This window comes from Eschscholzia californica, unplaced genomic scaffold (assembly GCF_041429995.1).
Source record: "Eschscholzia californica isolate CP2 unplaced genomic scaffold, dmEscCali1.0.p SCAF_4, whole genome shotgun sequence".
Lineage (NCBI taxonomy): Eukaryota > Viridiplantae > Streptophyta > Magnoliopsida > Ranunculales > Papaveraceae > Eschscholzia > Eschscholzia californica.
In genome coordinates this window covers 2,816,271-2,825,805 of record NW_028238461.1, presented here as the reverse complement: position 1 = coordinate 2,825,805, position 9,535 = coordinate 2,816,271, and the positions used below count along the sequence as shown (strand labels likewise).

At 37.1% G+C, this 9,535-nt stretch overlaps 1 pseudogene; it reads right to left on the bottom strand.

Moving 5' to 3' along the window:
- Positions 1–610: 610 nt before the first annotated feature.
- Positions 611–1,490, bottom strand: LOC147541543 (dirigent protein 22 pseudogene; annotated as a pseudogene).
- Between the last annotated feature and the right edge of the window lie 8,045 nt (positions 1,491–9,535).

The window sequence follows — 9,535 nt, the reverse complement described above, 5'->3', positions numbered from 1 at the left end:
TAATCATCTTTATCAGACCCAAACACATAGTCTTGACATTAGGAGTCCCAATTCTTATAAAAAAAAGAAAAAGTGGACTTAGCATGGTCTTTGTCATATTGTCATTATTTTCTGCCTCCCACTCAACTTAAGGCTGCCTCACTTTTCAGTCCACCACAAATGTCTCAAGTCCATTCCAGAGACTTAGTCTTACAAGAGAAACTTCACATTAACTCCTTCAACTCAAATTGTCATTCTTGAAAAAAAAAAATCCAAATTTTTATTTTATTTTATTTTTGCCAGTAAGATATTCTAATTTCAATAAGATCATAAAGTCCATACTAACATAACATAGACGTATATCTTAGTTACATTTGTTTGATCGAGTCTAACAATAAATGAATAACTTGCCGAATTCATTATGTGAGAAATTTGGTTATCTAGTTCTAATTTTTTTCTTTTATTTTTGTTTTAGATCATTATCAATATCAGGTGTACATGTTTATTCTACGTGATTATGGTTGTTCCTCGGCATTCACTCTCTTAGTACGATTGAATTACTCTTGAAAAATTACTTACCCGAAACAATTACTTTTTACACAAGCTAAATTTAGTTTTTCCTTCACACAAATCTCGATAACTTTTTCATTATTTATTTCATTAATAATATACTCAAAAGCGAACATCCCCGGAAATACGAAATTAGGATCAATAATGAAATACATAAATATTATACTCAACCGTAGCATCCCCGGATTTAAAATCCAACTTATTAGTTCGGGCCTGAACATATCCACGAGCAAACCGAAAAACCCCACTTCCGCCTACGATGGACATTTCTCTAACTTTAGAAAACACTGCGTTCTTTCCCATAATACTTATCGTACTTCCATTATATTTTCCAACGGTGAATACAAAATTCATATTCATAAGTAATCCCAAGTCATTTATCGACGAGGCTGCGTAGAATCCTTGTGCTCGCCCCACGAGTTTTGAACTTAATTCGGGCTTTTCAGTCAATGGATCGTCGATCATGACTATGGAACCGAACCCGTTTGGGTTTGTCGAGTTTTTAGTTGATGGCGGTGCAACTACTTGAATTGCAGTTGGATTTGGGCCACTAACAACATCATGCCAATAGACACGAAAATGGCTAAGCTTCTCTTTTTTCAGTCCCATTTTCACAGGATTTAGAACTCTTCCAAAAGTGTGGGAATTTGCATTTACCATGTTATTATCTAAGGTGAAAATGAAGATGAAAATTAAGAGACAGAGTGAGAGAAGAGTGGGTTTAGAGGTGATTCCTTCCATTGAGGAAACTAAGGGAAGGCAATTGAGATTAAGAGCTTAGATATAACTTTTTGGTAGCAAATTTGAAGTGATGGGAAGAGTTGGGGTTTTGAAATATATATAGAGTGGGGAGAGGAAAAAGGAAGGTCTTTAGACCAAAAAAGAGAGAGAGGAAATTAGGTCATTGGTGGGTAGGTGATGTGAGAAGAAAAGTATTTCACTTTTGTGCCTCCACAGTTCACAGCTTTCAAAGAGAATTATACTTCACGTTCAAGCTTTGTGAAGGTATTATTGTCGGGTATCACATTTTCACACATAGACCCTTTCACAAAATTAATTACAAATATATGGAGTATGATTTTTGTCACTTTGATCATTTGTACTATTTTATTCTTTGAACCTTTTTTTTTTGATGAGATTATTCTTTGAACCTTTTGTATGTTGAACTTGTAAGAGCAATTTGCTTCCTTAACAAAAAAAAAAAAAAAAAAAGAATCAAGCAATTTGCTCAACAAAAAGAAAAAAAAGAAGTTTTATCAAGCAATTAAACTAAAATAGAAGGCTTGACCTAATAAATACTACATCATAAGAGAATAATAGATATCTTTACTATCTTTACTATGGCTGCATCACAAGACATATAATAGATATCTTACTAGAAGTTGAACTTATAAGTTTTATCAAGCAATTAAACTAAAATAGAAGGCTTGACCAAATAAATAGTCTTTTCATTCTACTACTACCAAATCAATTGGGAAATGATAAAGTTACAAAAGATTTTGACAAAAAAAGGTACCCAACTGATGTGGCGGGTGTGGTTTCAAACTTTGACCAAATCTAGGCCGTTGAGAGATGAAAATCACAAACGCCACATCAGCTGGGAAGTTTTTTTTGTCAAAATCTTTTGTGATTCTAGCATCTCTCAAATCAATTATGATGGGATTAAGTTGGTCACTCTAGCATACTTACTAGAAGTTTTTGATAACGATTGCAATTATTAGTAAGTATCAATATCATTTTGCTACATTCAATTTCTTTTGTATTTTGATGTGTAACACACGTCTCGATTCAAAAGTTAGTGAAGAAAATTATGTGGGAAAAGCTACTAGTTGACGTTTATGACTAAGGGGGGTATTTGACTGAAAGTATTAGAGTTTTTTTAGTTATGACCCATATCATACTCCAAACGAAGACACTCACTTTCTATTTATTCATTTTGTCATACTTGGAAGTTCATTTGAACTTACCCTAGTAGAAATTCTTAAATGAAGATACTTGTTTTTAATAATTGGTAATTAGAATTAGAGTTATTTCCCTAATAGCCCCAACTTTGTGTCTGGTTTCCTGTCTAACCTCCTACTTTATCAAAAATACCTAGATGACCTCCTTTTTCAGATTTCGTTATAACACCATTAACTAGTCATCACTTCTCTCTCATCCAACTCATCGCCTCTCTTTGCCACCTCGTCTTCTCGCCACTTCATCATCTTCACCCGTGAAGGCCGCTGGTCGGCGATCTTCAAACATTAAATTTTTTTTTTCTAAATTATCCTTTCTCTCCCTCTCTCTCAATTTTTTATTTTATTTTCTCTCTCCTCTCTCTCTCTCTCTAGATACTCCAACGAAGGAGTTTCCCTTCGCCGAAGCTAGATTTGTTCGGGAGTATTTAGAGAGAGAGAGAGAGGAGAGGAGAGTTTTTAATTTTTTTTTAATGTTTGAAGGTCACCGACCGGAAAATTGGGCGGTCGGTGACCTTCACCGGTGAAGATGATGAAGTGGCGAGAAGATGAGGTGGCAGAGAGAGGCGATGAGTTGGATGAGAGAAGTGATGACTAGTTAACGGTGTTATAACAGAATTTGAAAAAAGGAACCATCTGGGTATTTTTGATCAAGTATGAGGTTAGGCAGGAAACCGGTCACAAAGTTGGGGGAGGAAATAACCCTTAGAATTACCTCCTTCCACTAGTGTATTTTGTCCAAATTCTATTTAAATGGCACGCGTGCTTCACTTTGGGGAAGTCATTGTCCCAACTACCATACGGGCTGGCAGAGGTTAGCAAAAACCCTTGATCTGGAGTAAAAAAAACTCAATCATATCAGCCAGAAGGAAAATATCAGAGGTGGGATATGATGTTGTTAAGGACTGGGTCGAGCTAGAGTTAATCTCAAATGTTGTTAGAGGCGTCTAGGTTGTATTGATTAATGACGACGACTCAAAGAAGTTTGTTTGTTTTGGTTTCGACTAAATTAATTTTGATTTATTTCTTTGGGGGTTATTTCCTCGCAAAATTTCTTTTAGTTATAGAGAGAGAAATAAGATAAGAAGAGATTGTGGAGGATATAGACGAAAATAAATTAGAGCATCAACGCTCAATCTTAAAAACTTTTGAATGCCAGATATGATTTAGGGTTAATTCTATTTTGGCCCCCTAAAGATGACCAACTGACCAAAATGACCCCCTAAAGATGACCAGCTTCCAATATGACCCCCTTTTTCGTTTTTTCTTCTCTTACTCCGTTAGACGTTAGTGAGTTGGCAATTTCTTTCTAAATTTGCCCCTGCCCGTACCTAACCATATCTTTGATGACGCATCGAGAATCTTTGGTTGTCAAATCAAGTTTACTTTTTTTTTTATACCCCCAAAATATCACCATTAATACCCCCCTTCAACCACCCACCATTAATACCCCCAACTATCCATTAAAATCAACAGAAACCTTGGTAAGCCTTGATAAACTTGATCGTTTGGCAAGTTAAGGATAGAAGAATCTTAGCAATCTCAGATATTAATAAGCAGCTTCAAAAGCTTCTTGCCAGAATTTGGGTAAATGGATCAGACGGCTCTGGGTATAGACTTCACACATGTGTTTCACTACCTTCTCTCTATCCTCTATTTCCTGTACGGAAACAACAAATTTAAATCAATCGAACAGACTAACAGAGACATTACTATATATATAGAAAGAGAGGGAGAGAAAGGGGAAGGAAATTTAGAGAGAGAAGGACTGAAGAGAACATGTGATGAAAGGAGAGTCGAAGTCGTTGATCGGAGAAGTGATTGATGGCAGAAAGCCGAAAGGGAGGAGAAGGATGAGGACCATTTGAGAGTGACGATGCCGGTGAAAATAGACCAGATACTCATATAGATAGGAGTAGAATAACAACGATTACTCATATCTTGTAATTATTATAATTAATATTACCTCTGGAGAATAGAATTCTTTTTGTGGTGCTATCTCTCTTCTTCTTCTGTGTCGGTGTAGAGTCTTCATTCATTTTTGATTTCTATAGAGAGACATTTCTGAGGTGATAATGGTGGTGGAGAGGAGTTTGGTTTGGAGGAAAAGGAAGTTGTTGCTGAGTAGTGGAGTGGGTAACTTAAAAGTGGAATTCGGATGGTACGAGGGGAATTTGACCTTTTGGTGAAAAACTTTCTTCTTTTCCTTTTCCTTTAATCCTTTTCCTTTAATCTTTTTTCTTTCTTTTCCTTGGAATTATGTCCTTTCAATTATAAATAGTAGTACAAACCCAATCTGTTGTATTGGGGACTTAAATGCATTACATTCTCCTAATGAAAAATGGGGAGGAACTAACAATATTCCATTCTTATCTCAGTTCCGTTCATTCATTCAAGACGCGGGTCTCATTGATATAGGATTCAACGGACCGGCATATACTTGGACGAATAACCAGGCTCATCATCATTTAACAAAGGAGCGTTTGGACAGAGTCCTTTGTACTACTCCTTGGCTATCAGAGTTCCCAGAGGCGGGTCTATTCCACCTTCCTCGCTATAACAGCGATCACGCGCCAATACTTTTGAAGTTTAAAGTCCAAGGACCAAACATTGCAAACCCGTCAAAATTTGAAGTGTTCTGGACGAAAAATAGGGAGTACGAGGAGATCTTTAAAGGGTCCTGGACAGACAGCCAAGGTTCTTTTCATAATAAGGTGACAGAGGTAAAGGACAAAATCCATGACTGGAGTAAAACAACTTTCAATCTGGTGAAAAACAGACTCAGAGTACTACGTAAAAGACTTTTGGATCTTCAATTACTTGAGCCAACAGAACCCCTTTTAGGGGTGGAGGGTATGATACAAGAGGAAATCGTCAGTTTAGAGGAATTGCAACGTTCAAAAGCAGAACAAAGAGCAAAACAAAGATGGGCCCATAATGGGGATAGAAATACAAAAGCCTTTCATTTAGCAATGACCCAGAGAAGGTTCAAAAATAGAATTCAGAGTCTCAACAACTCCTCGGGAGATCAATTAGTAGACCAGGATTCTATTGCCAATGAATTAATTTCTCATTTTCAGAATCTGTTCACCGCATGCAGGGTGAGTCAACCGCCACAAGAGGTTATTAATGCATTCAAGGCTTTACCGGACGATACTCTCGACGACATCTCAAGAATTCCAACATATGACGAAATCAAAGCAGTAGTGATGGATATGGGCGCCATCAAAAGCCCTGGCCCAGATGGGTTGCCTTGTTTTTTCTATCAACATAATTGGGACACCGTCGGACAGGAACTGGTCGAATTTATTAAGGCAACTTTCGCATCAGGTTGTATCCCTCCTTCTCTTAATCTCACCACTATTGCTTTAATACCGAAATGCAGAAATCCGAGTTTCGCCTCAGATTATAGACCGATTGCCTTGTGCAATACTTTGTACAAATTCATCACAAAACTTGTGGCGAATAGAATCCGACCTCATTTGGAAAATAACATTTCTTGGAACCAAAATGCTTTTGTCCCGGACCGTCAAATTATTGACAACATAGTTATCACACAAGAGCTATTACATTCCATGAAAAAATCTAAAGCTAAGAAAGGGGCCTTTTGTTTTAAGATGGACATGGCCAAGGCATACGATAGAGTGGACTGGTCCTTCCTTGAGAGAGTTCTCAAAGCTATGGGGTTTAAAGATCATTTTCTAAACTTGATCCTCTCATGTGTTAAAACCCCGACTTTTAACATTAAAATTAACGGTCAATTAATGGGGTCATTTCAGGCCACTAGAGGCCTTAGGCAGGGGTGCCCTTTGTCCCCCTACCTTTTCATCCTAACCTCACAAGCCCTCTCTCTCCTTATTTCTCATTATGAATCTCGAGATCAGTTTACAGGATACAGAGTTAATAATGCAAGCCCTAGCATATCTCATCTCCTATTCGCCGATGATTTAATATTTTTCGGCGATTGTACATATAATAATCTAGAGGCAGTAAAAGATATAATGTTAACATATGAACAATTCTCGGGTCAACTTGTGAATTTCAATAAATCTTCCTTGTTTTTCAGCACAGGCACCCCACCAATAATGCAAGATCATTTTCAGTCTCATCTCCGAGCACCGAAAATGGCAGATGAGGCAAAATACCTGGGGGCATTATTACTCAAACCAGGAAACAGGATAAAGAGTCACGAATGGCTGTTAGATAAATTCAAATCGGCATTGTCAGGTTGGAAACAAAGAATAACATCACAAGCAGGAAGAACAGTACTCATCAAGTCCGTTTTAAACTCATACTGTACCTATCCGTTTAGCTATCAAAAAATATCAAAAGGTATGATTCAACAATTGGAAAGGCAACAACGTAACTTTTGGTGGGGACAAATAGAGTCGGAACATAAAATGCATTTTTTGAAATGGGACTTGATTTCATCCCCAAAGGAAAATGGGGGACTTGGCATTCGATCGTTGAATGAGGTGAATGAAGCTCTCATTGGTAAATTAACTTGGAGATTACTAACAAATCCCCAAGCAATGTGGGTCAGAATTATAAAGGCAAAATATTTCAGGGGTGATGATTTCTGGACCTCTCCTAAGAGGTATAATTCATCTCCACTATGGGTAGCAATCACAGATACAAGGAGTACAATGAGAAGTAACTGCATTTGGTTGGTGGGAGATGGGTCATCTATTAAGATAGGCTATGATCCATGGATTCCAAATATATCATACAACAAACCAGTATGCATAAAACAACTACCAAACAACATTTATTGGGTCTCTGATCTTATGCTACCTAACCCCAAAAGATGGAATCAACAATTTATATGGGAATATTTTGAACCTACTACAGCTGAAGCTATCCTTAACATACCAATAAATGACAATTTCTCCATCGCCAAATTAATTTGGACTCCAACAAAGGATGGTAAATTCAACCCTAAGTCATACTACAAAGAGATTAAACATATCCCCCCTAACACAGAGGAAGTCAATAACATACCCTGGAAATTACTATGGAAGAGATCTACTATGAATCCGAAAGTAATGATATTTGTATGGAGAATGCTTCATGATGCATTAGCTACCAGAGTCAACATAAATAAAAGAAGATCAGACGTACCTATTCATTGTGCTCTGTGTGGCACGGGTCAGGCAGAGGATAGAAGGCATCTTTTCGGGACATGCCCCAAATTTAAAGACCTAATAACAATCACAGGAAGGAGCGACCTCACAACCCTACAAGATGATCCAGTCGAAAACATCATTAGGTTACTAAAAAGGAATCAGAAGGATGATGAAACCCTATTTGTCTACTGTTACCTGATTTGGGAGTGGTGGAAGATCAGAAATAGATCCATCTTTGAGAATAAGCCTCTCGATTTGAATCGGTGTTGGATAAACACCAAAATATCCCTCAAATCTTTACCTAAATTTAATGATTCATCAGCTACTAATGAAACTTTTGCATTTCAGGAAGATGAATGGATACCCCCACCAAATGGGCGATTAAAGATAAACACCGATGGATCTTACAGAGAAGATAGAGCATCGGCAGCAGTGGTAGTAAAGGATTCGATGGGAAGCACCATCTTTTCTTCAACAAGGGTTTTCGCGCCTTCTTCTCCATTACACAGCGAAATCCAAGGAGTCATTCTAAGGCTAGAAACGGCGGAGCTACTGAGTTTGAAGGAGTTTATATTGGAGACCGATTGTAGGGTTTTATGGGATATCTTGACGGATCCTAATCCGACGGTCCCCTGGCAGTTAATCCAACCGCTGCATGACCTCCAAGCTTATGCGAGAAGATTTGAAGTGACTTACACGTGTTGCAGACGAAACGCCAACAAATCCGCGCATGATATGGCGGCTTCATGTTTAGTCCCTTGATCTAGGATCTTCGTTGTTATACCCCCTGGGATTATAATTGTTCCAATTGTTAACTTCATCCTGTATTCGGAACAAGTTTTATTAATGTTATTTTAACCTTACTCAAAAAAAAAAATCATTCAATTTTGTATTTCTATACATACAACCCACCTTGTCTGTACAATTAATTGTTGGAGGTTGAATTCTTGCTTGGAAACCCCACTTAATACCTTCTCCTCCCTGATTAAATCATATAAAGTAAACCCATCATTTTTAGCACATTTTAAAAGTTTAAGGCAATTGTATTTATTAGAGTGCCGCTTCAAACATGAACTAGCAAGGTGGAGTATTAATTTAACAAGAAGAAATGTCGCAATCACATTACCAAACAATTAGCAAAATTTTGAAATAATGAGGCAAAAAAGAACATGATTCCTGTTGATATGAATGGATAGTTTATCAAGGTTTACCAAGGTTTCAGTTGATTTTAATAGATAGTTGGGTTATTTATGGTGAGTGGTTGAAGGGGGTATTAATGGTGATATTTTGGTGGTATAAAAAAAGTAAACTTGATTTAACAATCTAGGGACCCTAAAGATTCTTGACGCATCATCAAAGATATGGGGCAGGGGCAGGGGCAGGGGCAAATTTGGGAAGAAATTGCCAACTCACTAATATCTAACGGAGTAAAAGACGGAAAAACGAAAAGAAAGGCCATATTGGAAGCTGGTCATCTTTAGGGGGCCATTTTGGTCAGTTGGTCATCTTTAGGGGGCCAAAAGGGAATTAACCCATCATATAAATAAACAAAACAATTTTAGAGATTTGCTTTTGAGACATGCAAAAATTTGAATATCTCAAAAGTGTCATCTTGTAAAGAAAATCTTAATCGACACCTGACACATACGACAAATAGAATTTTTTGAGTCTTGCATTAAAGATGCTTCAAGAATGAGAATCTCAAATCAAACTTGACAAGCATGATTGGTATTAATCTTTTTGAGTTTTCGATTAGAGATCCCCTTGGGGAGGTGAGATTTGAAGAGAGTTAAAAATGGAAAAAGAGAATACAAAAAATGATAATTTGGGAGGATATGAAACTGAAAAAGAGATTTGGAGAGAGTATATATAATTATTTCTATAAAGAAACCATGTGACATA